The sequence below is a fragment of the Herpailurus yagouaroundi genome, unplaced genomic scaffold, assembly GCF_014898765.1.
Source record: "Herpailurus yagouaroundi ecotype Mexico unplaced genomic scaffold, PumYag 29, whole genome shotgun sequence".
NCBI lineage: Eukaryota > Metazoa > Chordata > Mammalia > Carnivora > Felidae > Herpailurus > Herpailurus yagouaroundi.
Genome location: NW_024412377.1, coordinates 49,450,469 through 49,470,507, shown reverse-complemented (window position 1 = coordinate 49,470,507; position 20,039 = coordinate 49,450,469). Strand labels below are relative to the sequence as shown.

General features: G+C 39.8%; 1 non-coding gene across 1 annotated transcript; it reads right to left on the bottom strand.

Annotated features, from left to right (window-relative positions):
- Nucleotides 1-6,269: 6,269 nt before the first annotated feature.
- On the bottom strand, nt 6,270-6,400 carry LOC121017033 (small nucleolar RNA SNORA18). Its single transcript, XR_005784599.1, has one exon. It is a non-coding gene; the product is annotated as a small nucleolar RNA SNORA18 (small nucleolar RNA).
- Nucleotides 6,401-20,039: the final 13,639 nt, after the last annotated feature.

Below are 20,039 nucleotides of genomic sequence, written 5' to 3'. Positions count from 1 at the left end.
TGTCCCTATGTCCTTTGCACTGATTTGCACTGCCCTTTAAATTGTCCCTATGTACCCTTTTAAAAAGCTTGAAATAGCCTTTCCTATCATATGTTTATATCGCCAACAACAAAATTCTATTGTGTCCAAGGAAAATGGACACATAATCATAGCTAATACTACTTGAGCATTTACTATATTCCCAGCACAGGGCTAAGCATCTCACATACATTATCTCATTTGCCCTCATAATATCTCTGTGAGATATATAGAATTGTTATCTCCATTTAATGGATGGCAGAACCAAACAAAGAATGTACCTAAAATCACACACAACTAGGGGCACCTGGGTGGCTCAGTTTGTTAAGCGGCCGACTTCGGCTCGGGTCATGGTCTTATGGCTCATGAGCTCAAGCCCCGTGTCGACTACGTACTGACAGCTCAGAGCCTAGAGCCTGCTTCAGATTCTGTGTCTCCCTCTCTCTCTCCCCCTCTCTCCCTCTCAAAAATAAATAAACATTTAAAAAATGTAATAAAAAAATAAATAAAATAAAATAACACACAACTAAGATGCCAAGCAAAGGTTTATTTTTTTTTTAATTTTTTTTTTAACGTTTATTTATTTTTGAGACAGAGAGAGACAGAGCAGGAACGGGGGAGGATCAGAGAGAGAGGGAGACACAGAATCTGAAACAGGCTCCAGGCTCTGAGCCATCGGCACAGAGCCCGACGCGGGGCTGGAACTCACAGACCATGAGATAATGACCTGAGCCGAAGTCGGACGCTCAACCGACTGAGCCACCCAGGCGCCCCTCCAAGCAAAGGTTTAAATTGGATCTCATGTGTGTCTCCAACGCCATATGCTCTTAATTAGTTAATACAAGAGATACTTTTGTTATTGTTGTTTTTGTTTTTTGAGAAAAGAAAGAGAGAAAGAACACAAGTGGGGGAGGGACAGAGAGAGAAGGTAAGAGTGAATCTCTGTGCTGACAGTGAGGGGGCCCCACCCAGGGCTTGATCTCACAAACCTTGGGATCATGACCTGACCTGAAATCAAGAGTTGGATGCTTACTGACTGCCACCCAGGCACCCTAAGATAATTTGTTTTTATTCTTTGAAATGAATGAAGGCTTTCCAACTCCAGATTCATCAGAAGTCTCCTGGCTCCCAGATCAAGCATATTCCCAGAGGGGAACTACACATAGGACATCTTGTGCCTACGCTTTGCGTCAACTGGCAACTTGGTTCAAGGTCCTGTGAAACCACTGTTTTCTGGTCACCAACCCATGAATGTTGACACACAGCTACTGTCAGAGATTAGACAGCAAGAGAACTTGTTAATACAACTCAAAGAAAAGAACCAAATGCAAGTGGATCTCCCACATAAAGGAGAAGACACATTTTAGGTTGTTTTTGTTTGTTTGTTTGTTTGTTTGTTTGTTTGTTTGTTTATTAGTCAATAGGACTCATCTGCTTTCTGGATATCGGAACCCAATATTTAGAAGCCGGAGTGTCCCATTCTAGACTCCTGTATCCATTTCAGTACTCCTTCTGCCCATCAGTTTACTCCTTAAGTGGCAGAGTATTTTAATAAACCCATTCATGTCACAGAAACAATATACAGTATCTGCATCTAACAGTGTTTGCTTCAATTCAATTGACACTTGAGCAAGTGTTCTGAAGTCTGACCTCTTAGGTTAAACCCCTGCTTCATCAACTTTTTAAATCTCCCTAAGCCTTAGCTTCCTTAGCTGTCATGAGTATCCAATGAAATAACACATGTAAATTACACTCAGATGCTAAACTAAACCAAACCAAAAATAAGAATAAACCAAGAATAAACCAAACCAAGTATAAGTAAATCAAGGCAATGAGAAGGCCAAAGTGATGCTGGGTAGCAAAGCTGTACTTCTCTAATTTTTCTGCCACAGCCAAAGGGAAATTAAAGGGCAGAGAAGAAATAAAGCTCATCTTTTCCTAGCCCTTCTAAATGGCGTTAGGACTCAAAATGGAGTTTCTGTGAAAGGTTGGCATGTCTATCTCCTTGTCCCTGCAGGTCAGTGAAGCATAAGCCCTTCAGGCAAGGAGGGAAGTGTTTCAGCCATGGTCAAGAGCCAGGTCTTATTAACCAAATTCCTCCCTCTTTTAGAGAAGGGAGCTCAGGAAGGAAATGAATAAGTAAACAGGAAGGGACGGGGTAGTATGAGTTAGTGGAGAGTGTGAAAATTCTGATGTGTTTTCAACAGAAAGCCAATCTTTCGGCTATACATACCAGACATCGTTGTCTTGGATGTGAGTTAGGACAATCGTGTTGTATAAAATAAACAAGGGGAACAAACAAATCCAGAGCTGTGAAACATCCTCTTCTGGAGTCCACGAACATCTCCCATTGCCAGTTCGGCAGTGGCAGAAATCAGCATTTCACCGTTTAAGAGCCCATGAAACCTCCAAGTAAGAACAACTCGTTTCCTGGCTCTCTTTATTACAATTCCTTCTAATTTAAAATTTATAATGAATGCGAACAATAATCAGTTTGTAAATACTGTTTTTAAGTTCACTAGAGCTTTGCCGAGATATTCCTTCTAGGTAACAAGTATGTGGCTCATTACTCTCTCATTAGCAAGATAGAAATAAAGATGCAAAAAAAAAAAAAAAGGGGGGGGGGAAGAAAGAAAAGGGAAAAAACACCCACTCCAAAGATACTGTTGAAGTCTAATTGCCTGCATGGAATTCTTAATAATGTTTACTAATGCCTTTTCAGCCTTGCCAATTTTAATGCTCATTCCAGATTCCAGGTGTGATGTCTGTGGTCCCTGCTGTGATCTTAGCAAGTGAGTTTAGACACCTAGAATAGCAGCTTTGGAGAGTTTTTAGCCCCATCTTATGTCCCCAGAATGCAATCACACCCAATGGGGCTTTAAAAAGGAAATCTCAAGCAAGCTCTGGCGTTTTTATTTAAAATTAAATCTCTAATTGGACAAGGCCTGCCCTTTACCTAGATAAGACACGATGACATCTCAGCCAGTCTCATAGAGGGCAGAGCTCCAAGAGTGAACCTTGTACTAGCCATTGCAAGTGGCTAAGCATCCCCCCCCCCTTATCTCCTAGAAACTCTGGGCATGGTAGATTATACTCTTTAGACACATAGATCCTTTGTAATCTCATTTGGCATTCTGGAAGTCAAAAATCAAATGGAAAATATTCTACAGAGATGAAGAGTTATAGCAAAGATTAGCTTCTTGAATCTCACCGCTGTTAAAGCAAAGAATAACAAGAGGACTTTCAGTAAGAAACTATAGTAGTTTGGGGTGGGGTGGTGTTGGGGGAAGCAAGGCCTATTGGTTTGTGGGTTTTTTTATTCTAAACAAGTGAGTTATTTAGGAATAAAATTTAGGAAATAATTCACTGACCCTTGCAAGAACTTTGCATGTGAAGAAACTAAGGCAGGGAATTTGTAAGTTCACTGCAGTTTGGATCATATCCACTGGAGGTTTATCCTCACGATTCCATCCCGGCCACCTTTCTGCCTCTTTCTCCTGTCCTCTAAGAAGTTGAAATGGACTTCCTAAGCCCACAGGATCAGGCTGAGTGTGAGGCTTTCATTTTGAGGGCTAATTTGGGGATGCAAATTTAAAAGGAACTTACTCCATTTCCTTTATGCCGGTGAGCCTTTCTCTTACAGTTTTATAGTGAGAAAGGAAGGAGGAGAGGAGAAAGCAAGTCCTAACTCCATCAAAATTCCTTGTAATTCTACTGTTTAAAGAAAAACTTTTGGAACTGACATTTGCAGGAGTCTGCTGTTGATTACAGGGGGGAACTAAGCAGAGAACTGTGAATAAGGTCCTGCAACCAGGTTCATAAAACAAGATTGAAAAAGTTATAAAAAGCCATAATATCAAAACCATCATGCAAAAAATCAGACACTGTGCCCAGATATAGAATCCATTCCTCAAGCAGGCCAAAGCCTCCAAAGGGCAAGCAAAAGCCCCTTTCAGCCCAGGATGGTGAAACAGACTTGGGCTAAGGTTCTGCCATCAACTAGCTGTGTGATCCTCGGCCAGGTGTTCAACCTCTCTGAGCTTCAGTTTTAAGATCTATAAAATGAACAGGTTTAACTTGAAACCAGGTGAATTCTGCTGCTCACGTTTGAACCCTGGCTCTGCTACTACTTAGCTGTGTAACCTTATGCAAGTTATTTAACCAGGGTGTGCCTCAGTTTCCTAATTTGTGAACTAGGAATAACTATACTACTTCCCTCACAAGGCTGTTGTGAGGATTAAAGGGAAAATAATATAGGTAAAGGGCCTATAATGGTGCCCGGAATGCAACAATCAATAGACACTGGGTGCTGCTGCTACTAAATGTTGTAAAATGGCTGCAACTCATTGAAACTAACAGATGCAAGAAGGACAAAGCAGTAATCTAAGCTGACTTAGGGTGAAAAGCTTCTGATTTCCTGATGAGTTGGCCTCACCACTAATTGACTCTTCCAGAGACTCAGAAATGCTGATCCCTACCTCCACGAAGAGGCATTTTTACCTGCTCCTCTTCCAAAACACATCTGCAGATACTAACGTTTGTTTTTTTTAAGACTATAAGTTTTTTATTTAAGAAATTTTACCTGTGATTCCTTCCACTCCCAATCACCACAGTTGCTCCAAAGTCGGAATCATAACCTTCAAAATAGCCCTTTTATTTTTTTAATGTTTATTTATTTTTGAAGGAGAGAGAGACAGAGCGTGAGCAGGGGAGAGGCAGAGAGAGAGGGAGACACAGAATCCCAATCAGGCTCCAGGCTCCAACCTGTCAGCACAAAGCCTGATACCGGGCTTGAACTCACGAATGGTGAGATCATGATCTGAGCCAAAGTCAGACACCCAAATGCCTGAGCCACCCAGGTGCCCCTAAAACAGTCCTTTTAAAACGAACTTTCAGGTAACCTGGGTGACACAGTTGGTTAAGCATCCAACTGTAGATTTTGGCTCAGGTCATGATCCCAGTTAGTGAGTTCAAGCCCTGTATCGGGCTCTGTGCAGACATCATGGAGCCTGCTTGGGATTCCCTGTCTCCCTCTCTCTCTGCCTCTCTTTCGCCCTGCCTCTTTCTCAAAAATAAATAAACACACAATTTTTTGAAAAGAAGAACTTGTGTTCAATCCATTTGTCACTATCAGTCCAGAGTTCTTTTGGTTGGGCTTCTTTGATCACCACTTGAATATGGACATACTTCAAAATTCCCCACCTGTGGGAATGCAAGCTGGTGCAGCCACTCTGGAAAACAGTATGGAGGTTCCTCAAAAACCTAAAAATAGAACTACCCTACAATCGAGCAATTGCACTACTAGACATTTATCCACGGGATACAGGTGTGCTGTTTCGAAGGGACACATGCAACCCCATGTTTATAGTGGCACTATCAACGATAGACAAAGTACGGAAAGAGCCCAAATGTCCATCGATGGATGAATGGATAAAGAAAATGTGGTATATATGTATGTGTACATATATATATATGTATACACACACACACACACACACACACACACACACACACACACACAATGGAGTGTTACTCAGCAATCAAAAAGAATGAAATCTTGCCATTTGCAACTACATGGATGGAACTGGAGGATATTTTGCTAAGTGAAATTAGTCAGTCAGAGAAGGACAAAAACCATATGACTTCACTCATATGAGGACTTTAAGAACAAAACAGATGAACATAAGGGAAGAGAAACAAAAACAATATAAAAACAGGGAGGGGGACAAAACAGAAGAGACTCATAAATATGGAGAACAAACTGAGGGTTACTGGAGGGGTTGTGGGAGGGGGGATGAGCTAAATGGGTAAGGGGCATTAAGGGATCTACTCCTGAAATCATTGTTTCACTATATGCTAACTAATTTAGATGTAAATTTTAAAAACTTAAAAATAAAATTAAGAAAATTTTTTGAAGGTGAAAAAAAGATATAAATCTTTCCAACAAACCTACAAAGTAAGCATATAATTACTCACTTTAAAAATAAAGAGGGGCAGAAAGAATCTAAAAAAAAAAAAATTCCCCACCTGTAATCTTTGGGATCCAATTCCTTTACTTTAAGGCCATATTTAGGGTCAGAGTAGATGAATCTCCCGGTTTTTAATGTCAGACGCCCTGTAAACATGAATGAGTTCAAATCATATTCACCCCTAAACTATCACACCCAAGAACTATACAGATTGTTGGAACACCCCAATACCTAAGATTTAAAAAATCTGACTATCAGATCTTTCTCAGAGTGTCAGCAGATAGATGTCTTGTAGTTCTTTCCCACAGATCTAACACATAGTTCTGTGAGTAAAGGAAACCACACATATCCTCTAGGAGGCGTTTCCAATGATGTAGGTCTACAGAAAAAGCCCCCTCAGGATAGACCTCAACCAAAGTTTAAATTCCAGGTTCCCAAACCACACTTGGCAAACACCAATTCCTGTCCTGGTATAGCTGCCCTCAAAGGCTTTATGCATGTTCCTTTCATAGAGAAATGTCTAATTCTAAGCTTTTCAATTCATTAGCTATATGCCCTTGACCAATTCATTCCATTTCTTGACCAATTTCTTTTTCTGGGGAAAAAAAAAAAACACACACACACACAATATAACATCAGTATCTTGCATGGCTTTAGAGATGAGCAAATAAGGTAATTAAATGCTCACAACTACCATTTATTGAGCCACTACTAGGTACTAGGCTCTGTACTAGAGATTTTACATATGTTATTTCAGTTAAATAATCCTCACAACAATCCTAAAAGGCAAGAATTAAATAGCCCTGTCACTTACCAGTTGCTCAGGTCAAAAATCTTAGAGTCATTTTTGCATCTTCTCTATTACATTCTATACCAATCCATAAGCAAATCTTGGCTCTACCTTCAAAAAAACAGATTCAGACTAATTCTCACCAATTCTATCTCCACCACTCTTCCAGGAGAACTGCAATAGCCTAGTTTGCTACCTTGTTTGCTTGGCCCCGTTTCACCTGCTCCCCACCAGGAGTCACAGCAGTCGTGTTAAGAATGTGATGCGCTGGTGGCTCAATCAGTTAAGCATCCAATTTCAGTTCAGGTCATGATCTTGCTGCCTTGGGTTCAAGCCTCGCATCGGGCTCTGTGCTGACAGCTCAGAACTTGGATCCTGCTTCAGATTCTGTGTCTCCCTCTCCCTCTCACACTTGGTCTCTCTCTCAAAAATAAATAAAACATTAAAAAAATTTAAAAAAAGAACGTAAGTTAGGTCCATAGTTTACAGGTCAGCCTCTGCTAACATTTGCAGGAACCAGGGCAAAAATTCAAATGAGGGTCCACATACCATATTTAATTTTTTTTAAGTTTTAAATCAAGATAAAAAGTGTTTTCAAAATATTTTTTTCTGAAGAGGTTAGAGTGGAAGAGAGCCAAAGCATACGAGACTTTTAAAAACTGAGAACAAACTGAGGATTGATGGGGGGTGGGAGGGAGGGGAGGTTGGGTGATGGGTATTGAGGAGGGCACATTTTGGGATGAGCACTGGGTGTTGTATGGAAACCAATTTGACAATAAACTTCATATATTGAAAAAATACATAAATAAAAATAAATAAAATTTTTTTTTCTGTTATCTACTTGATAAATCCATAAAATGGTGAGATCTAAAAATATATGTAAATCAGGGTGCCTGGGTGGCTCAGTGGTTGAGTGTCCTACTTCAGCTTAGGTCATGATCTCATGGTTCATAGGTTCCAGCCCTGCATCAGGCTCTGTGCTGACAGCTCAGAGCCTAGAGCCTGCTTTAGATTCTATGTTTCCTTCTCTCTCTGCCCCTCCCCTGCTCACACTCTGTCTTTCTCTCTCAAAAATAAACATTAAAAAAAAAATACATACATATACATATATATACATATATGTAAATCTATGGCCGTTAAAATGACTAAAAGTATAAATCTATGATTAAATGCCTAAAAATTGTCAAAATATCAAAGATTATTCAACTTAATTGTTATTATGAATATTTGGCTGTTTGGATGAATAAAAAGTAAATATGTGGATAAATTATGAATTATTATGTATTCACTCCATAAGTTTTTCTTGTCTTAACTTTAACAAAATTAATCATCATGTCATAATAAGCTAGATTTTCACATCATTATGTTCTATTGATAGCAATAATCTAAAGTATTAAAAGGTAATTATATTGAAAGTATATAATATTTGAGTAAACTTTCATTAAAAAATTTAATTAATATAAATAAAAAGAACAAAACACTTAAATTTTTGTTCGCAAAAATGCTGTTTTTATCCTGAAATATTCAAAATCATTTACTAAAATTAAAAGGTGTAAGGTTAATTATAGTAATTAATGTCAATATTTTAAATCATTTAAATGAAGCTGAAATCTATTTATTTTTTTGAAAAATTAATTAAATCTATCAAATATTATTATTAAAATGAAACCATTTGTAGATTTGGCTTGAAAGGTCATCTAGTCACCAGTATAAAGACTCAGAATCACTCTATGTTTCACGCTTTTCACTACTATATATAAAAATATAGATACAAATTTAAGAGTAATATGGATTTCTTACTAGTGCAAAATCTTCCTCAGCTACCCCATGCAACTGTGTCCATGAATAGTTTCAGAAGCATATTTTTGAATTTGAGGTGATGCAAGAAAAGAGATGTTTCACACAACTGGGAAATAATTTTGCACTTAATTATGCAAACGTTTTTTGATATCTGAGAGGTAGAACTTATCAAATTAATTTGTCTTTTCTTTTACCTAAAGACTTCATCTAGTCAAATCCTTGCCACACTCCAAATTTGTGTCTATTTACAAAGTCAGCAGCAGTAAAGTTTCACTCAAAACTTTACAGCATTTGGATGCATTGTTGACCTTTTGTTTTGAGGACACAGGGCAAGAGATGTGGGAAAGTGTTCCTCTGGGGCCTGAACAGAGTTAGCTGCAGGAGTGGATGTTTCAAGTTTGGGTTGCTGTGTGTTAACTCTGAATGCTGATTCACAAGGAATGGAAGCCAGTGTGCTTGTTAATAAATTGATGCTTTCTGTGATTGTGGCATGTAGGATCTTTTAATGCTCTTGCCTGGGGATAAGGGCAATACCGCCTATAGGTCCCATATGATCTGGCTCCTGGTTATCTCCCCATCCTCTCTTGTCACTCTTGTCCGCTATCATGCCAATTCAATGGGATTTGAACTGCCTTCTTGCAGTTCCTTGATCACAACAGCCATGTTGAACACCTTCACGGACTTGCTGTCTCCTCCATCTGAAGTGTCCTTCTTCTAGATATTGATGCAACTCACTCCCTCCATATTCTGTTTCTGTTCAAATGTCATGTTATCGAGGAGGCCTCCCCCTGAATCCACTATCTAAAACAGTATTCTTAGCACTTTCTGTTCCCTTACCCTACTTTATTTTCCTCGTCAGACTACTAATCTGACATTAAATATATTACTTATTTCTTTATTTCCTGCTTTTCCCAGTAGAATGTCCTACTTTTATTCACAAAATCCAGTATAGCACATTCTCAATAAATGCTTAGTTATATGGGAAGCACTCAGTAAGTCTTGATTTTTGTGTGTGTGCTCTTCTTGTTTGTTTTTTTGATTTGTTTTGTTTTTGGTTTTTTGCTAGTGGTGGTGGGTTTGGGGGGGGGATTTTTGGCTTTTTGGCTTTGGCGGGGGAGAGATGTTCTCAGATGGGATTCCTTAATCACTGTAAGGAACAACTGGTTCTAGTTTCTCAGACTTGAAAACAGTAGGGATGCACCAGGTGTGGGTCTAACTTATTACCCCCAAACGAAAGAGAGAGAGGGAGGGAGGGAGGGGGAGAGAGAGAGAGAGAGAGAGAGAGAGAGAACACAGATGACTAATAACATCTCAAAGTCATGAGAAGAGAGTAAATAACAAAAGCTATTACCTTTAAGAATAGGTGGCTTTTGCAAGTGATCCACACCTCCAGGGGTTATCACTGTTGGATCTTGTTAACTGATTCCCTGCACTTTCCCCTCCTTAGCCACACCCTTTTCTCTTATAAGAAAATTGAGGTCGCCTTCCTTCTACATTCCTTTTTTCCTTTTCCTACCACTTACTGGAGCATCGAGCATATGTCAACCACTGTGCTTAGTGCTTGCCATGTTCTGCTTCATTTAACCTTTACATCCACCTATAAGCAGCTGCTATTGTTATCCAAATTTTACAGATGAGGAAGATGCCATTCAGAGAGAGAATAACTTCTTTCAAGGTTAGCAAGTATAAAGCCAGCTTTCTAAAACAGTTTTGTTTCTCCCTGAAGTCCATGCTCTTAACTACTATAACTTCTGCCTCCCCAAATTCACTTAGATTCTTCAATTCAACCAATATTCACCAGAACCTTCTAATGGAAGGATGAGGTAGTTGCTACGGAGACACAGGATAAGACATAGTCCATATCCTTAGATCTAAAAGGAAAGGCAGGATTTTCACATGCCAAACCAAGAACAAAGACTACAGTATATGAGTTCTTGGAGACATGAGGGTATGGATAATAAGTGCTCTTGGAAGATGGGGCAGGGCGGGAGGGAAGAGAACATAACAGCAGACTTTAGTAAGGTGAAGAAGTTAAGAGGGGTGAACATTTGAACCTTACCCCCAAAATATGGCAATACAGTAGAATACTCCTCTATGTGCAGAGATACATGTGAGGATGATGTTTTCACTTATTTGTGCATTTATTTACTGCGCAAGATTTACTGATGTCTTATCAGGTGCCTGGAAAACTGCTGGGTTCTTGGCAGACTAAAATAAGGGCTTTGCAGGGGAAAGAGAACAGTGCTTGGCCAGTGAAGAGAACAGATCTGGGCTCAGTGAAACATGGGAGGCTGCCTTCCTGGCTCCAAAGATCCCATTAGAAAAAAAATGTGTTCAGCATTCTTTCAGCATACTACCCAGAGTATAAGAACATTGTGTCATCAGGAACCACTAAGTGTACCCTGGAGACCATCCATCCAGTATCAGGTCAGATTTCAGAGGTTCTTTTTTGGAACTGCCCTGGTGAGACAAACTACAGTAGTCAAAGGAGCAGGTCTGAATTTTGACCTCAAAACATGAGTTCTGTGTCTCTAGGTGAATAACTTAACCTTCTTGGAGCCTCCTTTTCCTCAATTTTAAAATGTAGAAGGTAATTCTCACTTCACAGTGTTGCAGTGAGGATTACACGACATAAGATCTATAAAAATGCTGGCACATAATTGGAGCCCCAAAACTTAATAGTTCCTTTCCCTTCTCCATTCTCCTTAGAAAATAGTTTCTTGCTTTCTGAGCAAGGAAGTGTAAGCAATTGTGGTCTGATTTTTTTCTGAAACTGTAAGTTTCTTGATTTCACCCACCCCTGCTAAGTGATTCCAACCATTTAACTTCCTTTGCAGGGCCTTACCCTCCCTGAGCTCTCTCCAACATACCCCTAGCCCCCAACCCACCCCACTTACCTTCATCTGTCTCCTAGATTCAAAGCTTCAGCTTCCCTACCCAGGGTTAGAATCTGCATCAAGTGTCTTAGACCTATTTGAGCTCATGTAGCAAAATCATTATAAAGGGTGATCCCCTGCTTTCCCCTGTAATAATCAGGCTCCCTCATTGGGATAAATGACTTGGCCATCAGGTTTATAGTTTACCCATTTGGGAACTGGATTATTGCTTCATAAAACTGTGCTACATGGTACTATTATCATTTAATTATATTGCCTAAAGAAAAAAAATAAAGATTGCCTTTTTGAGCACTACTCTCCAGTACTACCCAAGTTTTGTGGGAGCTGACTCCTTCAGCACATTTCCTGTCCTCAAATATCTTTACAGGTAAAAGGTCATTCTGTTTGGCATGCTCTTCTTTGCTGGGCACCTCTCCTCAAAAGAGTAGTTTGATCTCTTTTTTAACATGCTATTTCAAATCCCCCAGAAAAATGTGCTAGACTTTATGGCAACATTTTCCTTCCCAAAAGCATTATGTGTCTCATGGTCCTATATATATATATATATATATATATATATATATATATATATATATATACACACACACACACACACACACACACACACACACACACACACTGAGTCCCAACACTCAGTGCTAGAACTGAACTTCCTTGTATGCTACATGATTTTTAAAAAAGCACCTATGGAAATTGTTTTTACTGGTAAAATGCCAGTAGTTCCCCCTTAAAGATGCATTCTTTTGGGTTAATTTATTTTGTTTATTACAATTCAATTGCAATGGAAGATGTCTTAGGAAGTGTGGAGTGGGTGGGAGTGCAAAAGAACCAGGATCTGCTTTTAGTTGATTACTGTGGAACCTGGTGGTATTCCCCAGCTCAATATCTCTCCACTATCAATGGATGTGAAGTTTTTGAAAAGCTGTTACCCTGGGAGGATTAATAGAGTTAGTTTCATTTCCATTTTAGTATTAATAAATTTATGTCTGATAGGATCTTTCAAGAGACAATGCAAGTAATGATGATGGGGAAGCAAAGATGAAATGCTTTATGCTCAGCTCCACAAATCCTGCCGTGGTTCGGTGCAACTGTGGGTTATACACCATGGAGCAGTAAGTAAAATGTGGGCCCATGAACTGAGTAAAACTTTGGGGAAGAATGAAGTCAAGAAGGGTTTGAATACCTGGTCACTTCAAGGTGCTTGAAGGAAGAGGAGAGTTTGTATGGATCCAGGGAGAAAGAATAATATTCCAGAAGAGGGAAATGATGTAAGGTGAAGTACTAAGAATAAACACGAGCTGTGTCCTGGATGGCTTCCTAACTGGTCTCTTGCCCTCAATCTGGTCTCCACACTGCAGTCATAGTAATCTTTCTAAAACACATATATGATCTTCTCTTGACCCTATTAAAATCCCTCGTCATCTTCTCATTGCACTCAGAAAAAAGTCCCAAATTTCTAGTACATGGACCAGGCCCTGTGCCTGGAACACCCCTCTCTCTAGCCTAATCTTGCACTGTTTTCTCCTCACTCTCTTCTCTCCACTCATAAATGCCAGAAAACAGAATAGCATCTTAATAATGGCTCTCTTGGGGTCATCAGCTTATGGGTAATTTCTGTATTTCTTTTTGCTTGTCTTTCAGTTTCTAAATTTTCTACAATGAACCAAGATTATGTTTTTAGTAATAATAGTATTTTTTAAAGGGAATGGGAAGTGGCTTAGGAGGCAATTTTGCCAATAATACTGGAAGCTTTCACGAGGGCAAGTAGGATAAAGGCTAACAGAATACAGGAGACACAGAGCTGCAACAATGAAACTGCCTAGAAGTGACAGAAATCAAGGAAGTCCTGGGGGCAGAACACAAAGTAAGGCAAAACTAAAAGAAAGGTAACATATAACACCTATTCTTCAGAAGAGCATCTGGAAACATAGGGGAGACACAGAGCAGCGGTTTGGGAGGGAGGCAGAGTTTAAGTCCTTTTTTTGTTGTTGTTTTAATTTGATTTGAAGATTCTTTTCCTGTTTAACTTCTTTAAATTTAAAAAAAATTTAAGTGTATTTTTATTATTTATTTTGAGAAAGAGAGAGAACACATGCATGCACCTGCTAGTCAGGGCAGGGGGCAGAGAGAGAGAAAGAGAGAGAGAATTCCAAGCAGGCTCAGCACTGTCAGTGACATCCAACTGACTGAGACATCCAAGAGTCCCTGATTTGAAGATTCTTAAATATGGCTGCCCATTAAGTGAAGTGCTCACCAAGAGCACTCCCCATCTCTGCCTATATCACATGTGGCTTCTCAGTTGTTGTTTAGGGGATGATCTTCAAAGGTTACAAAATATTTTAAACAAACTTTGTTTTCAACCAAATTCAGCCACGTTCCATTTATTAAATAAATAAATATCTATCTGTAAATGAAACTATCATAAAGATGAAGATGGTTGGGAAAGGTCCATCTATTATCAACAAATGACTCAAGTCTCACTATGTCCAGCCTGCTTTATTATTTGTTGTTTCTCTAATTCCTTTCAGCCTCTGGATCTCTATATTGATACTAATCCACAAAAGTGATTCCCAGTGACCTCTGAAGGCTTTTCAATCCAGCTCACAGAGATTCTATGAGTTAGGGGCTGGATAAATACATATTTGCAAAGAGCATTCCCCACCGGCCACAGGAGTTGGAAAGGGTTATTTAATTACATCACAAAGAGGCTAAAGAAATAGATGGTTGGTGTCTTCAAGCTCCATGAAAACTCCAAGAGCTAGCTATTCCAAATCTTACATTTAGAGCAGGAAGCTGAAGCCATAGGGGGTTAGGATCTGTCCACTGTCCTCCACAAAATGACAGGGTTTCAGAACACAGATATTCAATCTCTCAACCCAATGTTCTTCCTATCGGCCATCATTTTTCTGACAGTGCTCCTGACCAAAACAAACATCTCTCTCCTAACTCTCTAGAATTCCAGAGTTCCTGGAGAAATGGGCCTGATGGAGTTCTCTTTAGTATTATTATTATGGGGCACCTGGGTGGCTCAATTGGTTAAGCATCCACCTCTTGATGTGGGTTCAGGTTATGATCTTGCAGTTTGTGAGTTCAAGCCCCACACCAGGCTCTGCACTGACACTGACAGTGCAGAGCCTGCTTGGGATTCTCTCTCTCTCCCTCTCTCTCTGCTCCTCCCTCACCCCAATATAAATAAATAAACTTTAAAAAAATCTTAGAAAAAAAACCTGCCTTGGAAATGATAAACATGGCCACAAGCAGAATAAATTCCCAGCATTGTTAGAACCAGAGGCATCCCTTAGTGTTATCTGCCTATGTCCTATGTGATGTATATCAATGAGACCTCTACACTTAATGGACTAAAATGGAATTACACATTAATTAAATGTTTTTAACAGTCTATTGGGCAGCACAGCTACTTCTGTGGTTGGTTGGTTGGTTGGTTGGTTGGTTGGTTGGTTGGTTGGTTAATTGGTTTGTCCAGACCCTCAGAGCCAGATCTCATGCTCAGGTACAAACAGCTGGCTGATGGATAGCCATCATGTCCATGTGCCCAAGTGTAGTAAGAAGAGTTTCCTCGCTGCAAGTGGCAAAATCCTGCCTGAGGATCCTCCCTAGTTCCTTTCCTTGGCCCCCTACAACTGTTTCTAGGCCCCTCCATAGACCCTCTATATTTGGTCCTGCTTCTTAGGAGCTAGTCTTCTTAACCTCTAGCATCTTCTCTGATGACCAAATGACATCATGAAGTCAGCACAGTCCATAAAACTGCACAACGAACTCCAAGGAAGCAACCCTAAGCTACAGAAGAGCAGAAGATTTGCACATCCTAAGAAGAATGTGATCTGATTTGGAGGGTAGGGGATGTGCCTTGGCTTTGTGCACCTTTTTCTTTTCAATTGGTCTTGTTATGACACAGCCCAGACATTCAGTCACCAAGAAGAGACAGCCTAAAAGTAATGTGATGAAACTGTTGTCTTTTAAAGGGTGAGCAAATGCATTTAACGATTAAGTTACCAAGGCTTTGATGAGAGAGCACCAGGACCTCAAGGGGAATATGGTCCCAAAATCATAAGCAGGACTTCCAATAGGTTAGCCCCATCCCCTGCCACCTTCACCCTTTCTCCTCCATGAATTCAACCAATTCCAAAGCCCATAACCCATGGAATGGAGACTGTGGTTTGGATAAAAGAGTCTGAACACTGGAAAGTTCAAAAGTCAACCTGGGTCAGTCAATTACAATAGACATAAGTGGCATCAAGTCTCCTAAGCATAGTTAAATCTGACTTTGGAGGACCTGCCACCAGGTGCCAGCTCACAGTATATCAGGACAAATAATCAAAAGTCTTTAGTCATGGGGATGGTGACCTTGTACTCCAGATTTATCTGATTTCATGTAGTTCTATTATTTTAAGTAAGTCAGTTGATTCCTAAATTATATCTCATGTGTATGCAAACGTGAACCAGAAACCAGAATAGTATAGTGATCAAGATAACAGATTTGTGAGTCAGAAAGACAAATGTCATTTATAAGCTTTGACTCTGATTAAGTCTCTTAACTTCTCTAAGCTTTATTTTCCTCATCTGTAGAGTAAGATATTCTTGATATTTACCTGACAGGATTGTGGGGAAATTAAAGGAGAAAAATCACATAAAAACTAAAAACAGTATTTACTCAATAAATATCAGGTATCATTATATAAGTAGACATGATTTTATTTTTAAACCTTTATGACCTTGATTAAAAATAAATTCACCTGGGTGACACCACATGGGTGGCTCAGTCGGTTAAATGTCTGACTTCAGCTCAGGTCATGATCTCATGGATCATGAGTTCAAATCCCGCATCGGGCTCTGTGATGACAGCTCAGAGCTTGGAGCCTGCTTTAGATTCTGTGTCTCCCTCTTTCTCTGCCCCTCCCTTGCTCATGCTTGATATCTCTCTCTCTCTCAAAAATAAATAAAAACATTAAAAATTTTTAAAAATATAAATTCTCAAATCTAATAACACTTTGACCACAAGATCTAATTTTTGATTTGGAAACTAGTCATAGTAGATAGAGATAACTGGAAGAATCACATGTAAAATGTAAATTAATCAACAATGCTCTTCTCTATTAAGTACATCATTTCTGTAGGACTCTAAATCTATCCATCAATTGCTTTTCCTCCTTACAAAAAATGCAATGCCATAGGGTTTAAAAACAAATCAACAAGGAAAGATAATAACTGAACACAGGTCAGGAGAACTTAACCCAGGTCTGGCTCTGCGATTAGCTGAATAACCTGTCCTTGACATACACTGTGAGATTTGGTGGCCTCTTATATAAGATAAGGTTTTGGGAATGTACCTGAAGGTACTTTCCAGCCCTAAGGTTCCAGCGATCACTCTTTCAGTGATTCAATAAGATTCATAAATGGTAGTAAAGGGTTCTGACATCAGTTATTGACTTCTCCTCTTGGCTGTGCAGAAGGCTATAGGCCAGATAAAAAACAAGTATCCAGACAAACATGGGATGGAGTAAGGCAGCACTGACAAACTCTGCAAGGCGTGCTATTCAATTACCAGGATGGCAGTGTCCTGGGCTGAGTCTATAAGGCAGTAGTTACCTCTGCAGCTAGTCCCTCTGTCCCCAGGAATGGGGCCTCCACATACCTATCAAGAAATTACCCATATCCTTCTGGCACATGGAGTGTTGGCAGCAAGGGAAATCCTGGCTCTAATCCAGGCCATGAGGCAAACCTCATCAATATGAGAGTAAGCCCTCAGCTTATCCCAACATCATTGTTCCTGGAAATAAAACTATCATCAAAATGTCTTCAAATGGAGTGCAGCCATGATGCAGTCCTTGAAAGTATGGCAAATAAATGTTTCTCCAGATGCAGTACTCAACCATGAACCAATAGCAATTATCATTAGTTCATCATAACACCAAGAACACATATGAAGCCTCAGAAGTCTTTTAAATATCAATGAATTGTATGTGCATCAAATTTAAAGCCTACTTGTCATAGCTAATACAATTTTAAATTGGATATAAAATAATATATATACAAACATGATATTAGCTATGCTTTTTTTAAGTTTTTTTATTTATTTTTAGAGAGAGATTGAGAACACAGCAGGGAGGGAGGGAGGGAGAGAGAGAGAGAGAGAGAGAGAGAGAGAATCCCAAGCAGGCTTCACACTATCAGCACAGAACCCCATGTGGGACTTGAACTCACAAACTGTGAGATCATGACCTGTGCCGAAATTGAGTCAATTGCTTAACTTCCTGAGCCACCCAGGTGCCCCTAGCTATGCTTTTTAAAACATGATAAAATACTAAGATTATCTCTGGGTGGTAGAATTACAGGTCTTTTTTTTTTTTACTCTTATATTTTCCAAATATTCTGCAACTGACCTGTATCACTTTTATACTCAGAAAAAAATAAGAGTTTAACAACAACAAAATCACCTTGACTGTTCTTTGACAATGTTTAAGAGAGACTACCAAGCTTGTCCATTCATTTGGGAGACTAATTTGAATTAATTGAATGCTACATTGAATTTGCTCCTTTGAAATGTCATTCCTATGACAGACAGTTTAAATCAAAGAGTAGTGTAATATTTCCAGAAAAATAGAAAATCAGAAACCCTAAATCCTACTCCTAGTTCTGCTCTCTAACTAGCTTGAGATTGTGACCAAGTGACAGCTTCTCTGGGCCTCAGAGTATGGGACTAGAATCAAATCACCCATGTCCAAATCCTGCCTCTTCTGTCTTCTACCTGTGTGACCTAAGGCCAGCAACTTAATCTCCCTGAGCCTCAGTTGCCAATTCAGAAATTGGGAATAATAATTGTCACTGCTTCCCAGGACCATTGTAAAAATAAAATAAGAGAGTCTATGGAGGCCTTTAGCCTCATGCCAGGCACTCTGGAAGTGCTCAGGGAACACTAGCTGGAATCATTATTATTACCTTTCCTGTCCCAAAGCAGAAGGAAAGCAAACATGTTTTTGAGGGGGGCCTTCTGTGGGAGGAATCATGTCTCTGCTCTTCAGTGCTTTGCCAGAGGCCTAGCCAGTTCTTCCCCACAGAAGCCCAAACTCTCCACAATGACCAAGTTCTTTTTGCCTTCCCTTGACACTCATTTATTTCCCACTCTTCCTCCTAAGCAGCTTCTGAGATCACCAGGTTTCCCTGGGGGACAGGAAGGGGGTAAAAGAAAGCATGTGGTGCCTGCTGACATCCATAGAACATCAAGATGACCCCTCTTACCTTTAAAAGAAATGGTTTGCGTGTGTGGCCCAAGACAAAGGGAGTAATGTTGACTTTTACTTGTTAGACACTATCTCGGATCTCCTGGGTTTGTTTGATGAATTGTTTTGGGTAGATAAAATATCCCTGTTCCCACTCTCCCCGATTCTGCCACTGGGAGCAGATTAACAAAAAATGTGCTCTTCACATCGGAAAATGCAGCCCTACAAAAACAGTTCTTGAGGGAGAAAATTTTTTTTGTCTCTGCTGATAATGTTCCCACGCTTTGTGGACAGCCCATGCTGGCCTGAACTTGGGGTCACCTTCTCTCATTTGGAAGTGTCAGGAGGAACTTAGGGTTGAAGACCCTACACACAGTTTGCAGCTAATGCTTCAACGGGTGGAAGACAGGCCCAGGAAATCCATGGGGAATGAAGAAGACCAACCCCTACCCTCTGTGACTCATGAGCCTACAACAGAAAAGGAAGGACGAGAGTGACCTTTGGCTACAGGAAAAAAGAGCTTAGAGAAAAGACAAATAACAGTTGCAAGAGGCTGTATAGCCCAGAAGTTAAATGCATCATGGGCTTTGAAGTCCAACAGGCTTCGGTTCCCATTCTTGACACTGCCCCATACTCAGGCAGGCAACTTCGCTGAAGCTTAGCCACACAGGTGAGAGGAAGATTGACCCCATAGGAGTTGTTGTGAGGCCTAAAGGAGTTGATGGAGACCAAGCACCTGGAGGGTGAAACTGGTGGCTTTATTAATAATATGTACATCTTTGATAGAGGTCTTTCTCTAGAATAGGAAGCATTTTCCCATGATAGCAGATAGGGTATAAACAGGGCCATGGAGAACCAACACAATGCTTGCACATGGTTTTCACTCTGTAATTGTAGCTGATATTATATTAAATTATAAAGGCTGGTGGTTATTGAGCAGTACTATGGACCAGGCACCATTCTAGGTGTTTACATGCATCCTCTTATTTGATTCTTAGAGAAATCATTATAATAACAAGTGTTACTATTATTACCCCCATTTTATAGAAATCCAAGACTTATAAAATTGCCCAAGGTCACTCAGATAGTAGATGGTAGAGCTGAAATTACCTATGCACATACATGATCCATTTCATGCATCTTATTGGTTGTGGTCACTAAAGACTTTAACTTCTTTTCTTTTCTTTTTTTTTCTTTTCTTTTCTTTTAATGTTTATTTATTTTTTGAGAGAGAGAGAGACAGAGCATGAGCAGGGGAGGTACAGAGGGAGAGGGAGACACAAATCTGAAGCAGGCTCCAGGCTCTTATCTGTCATGACAGCACTGA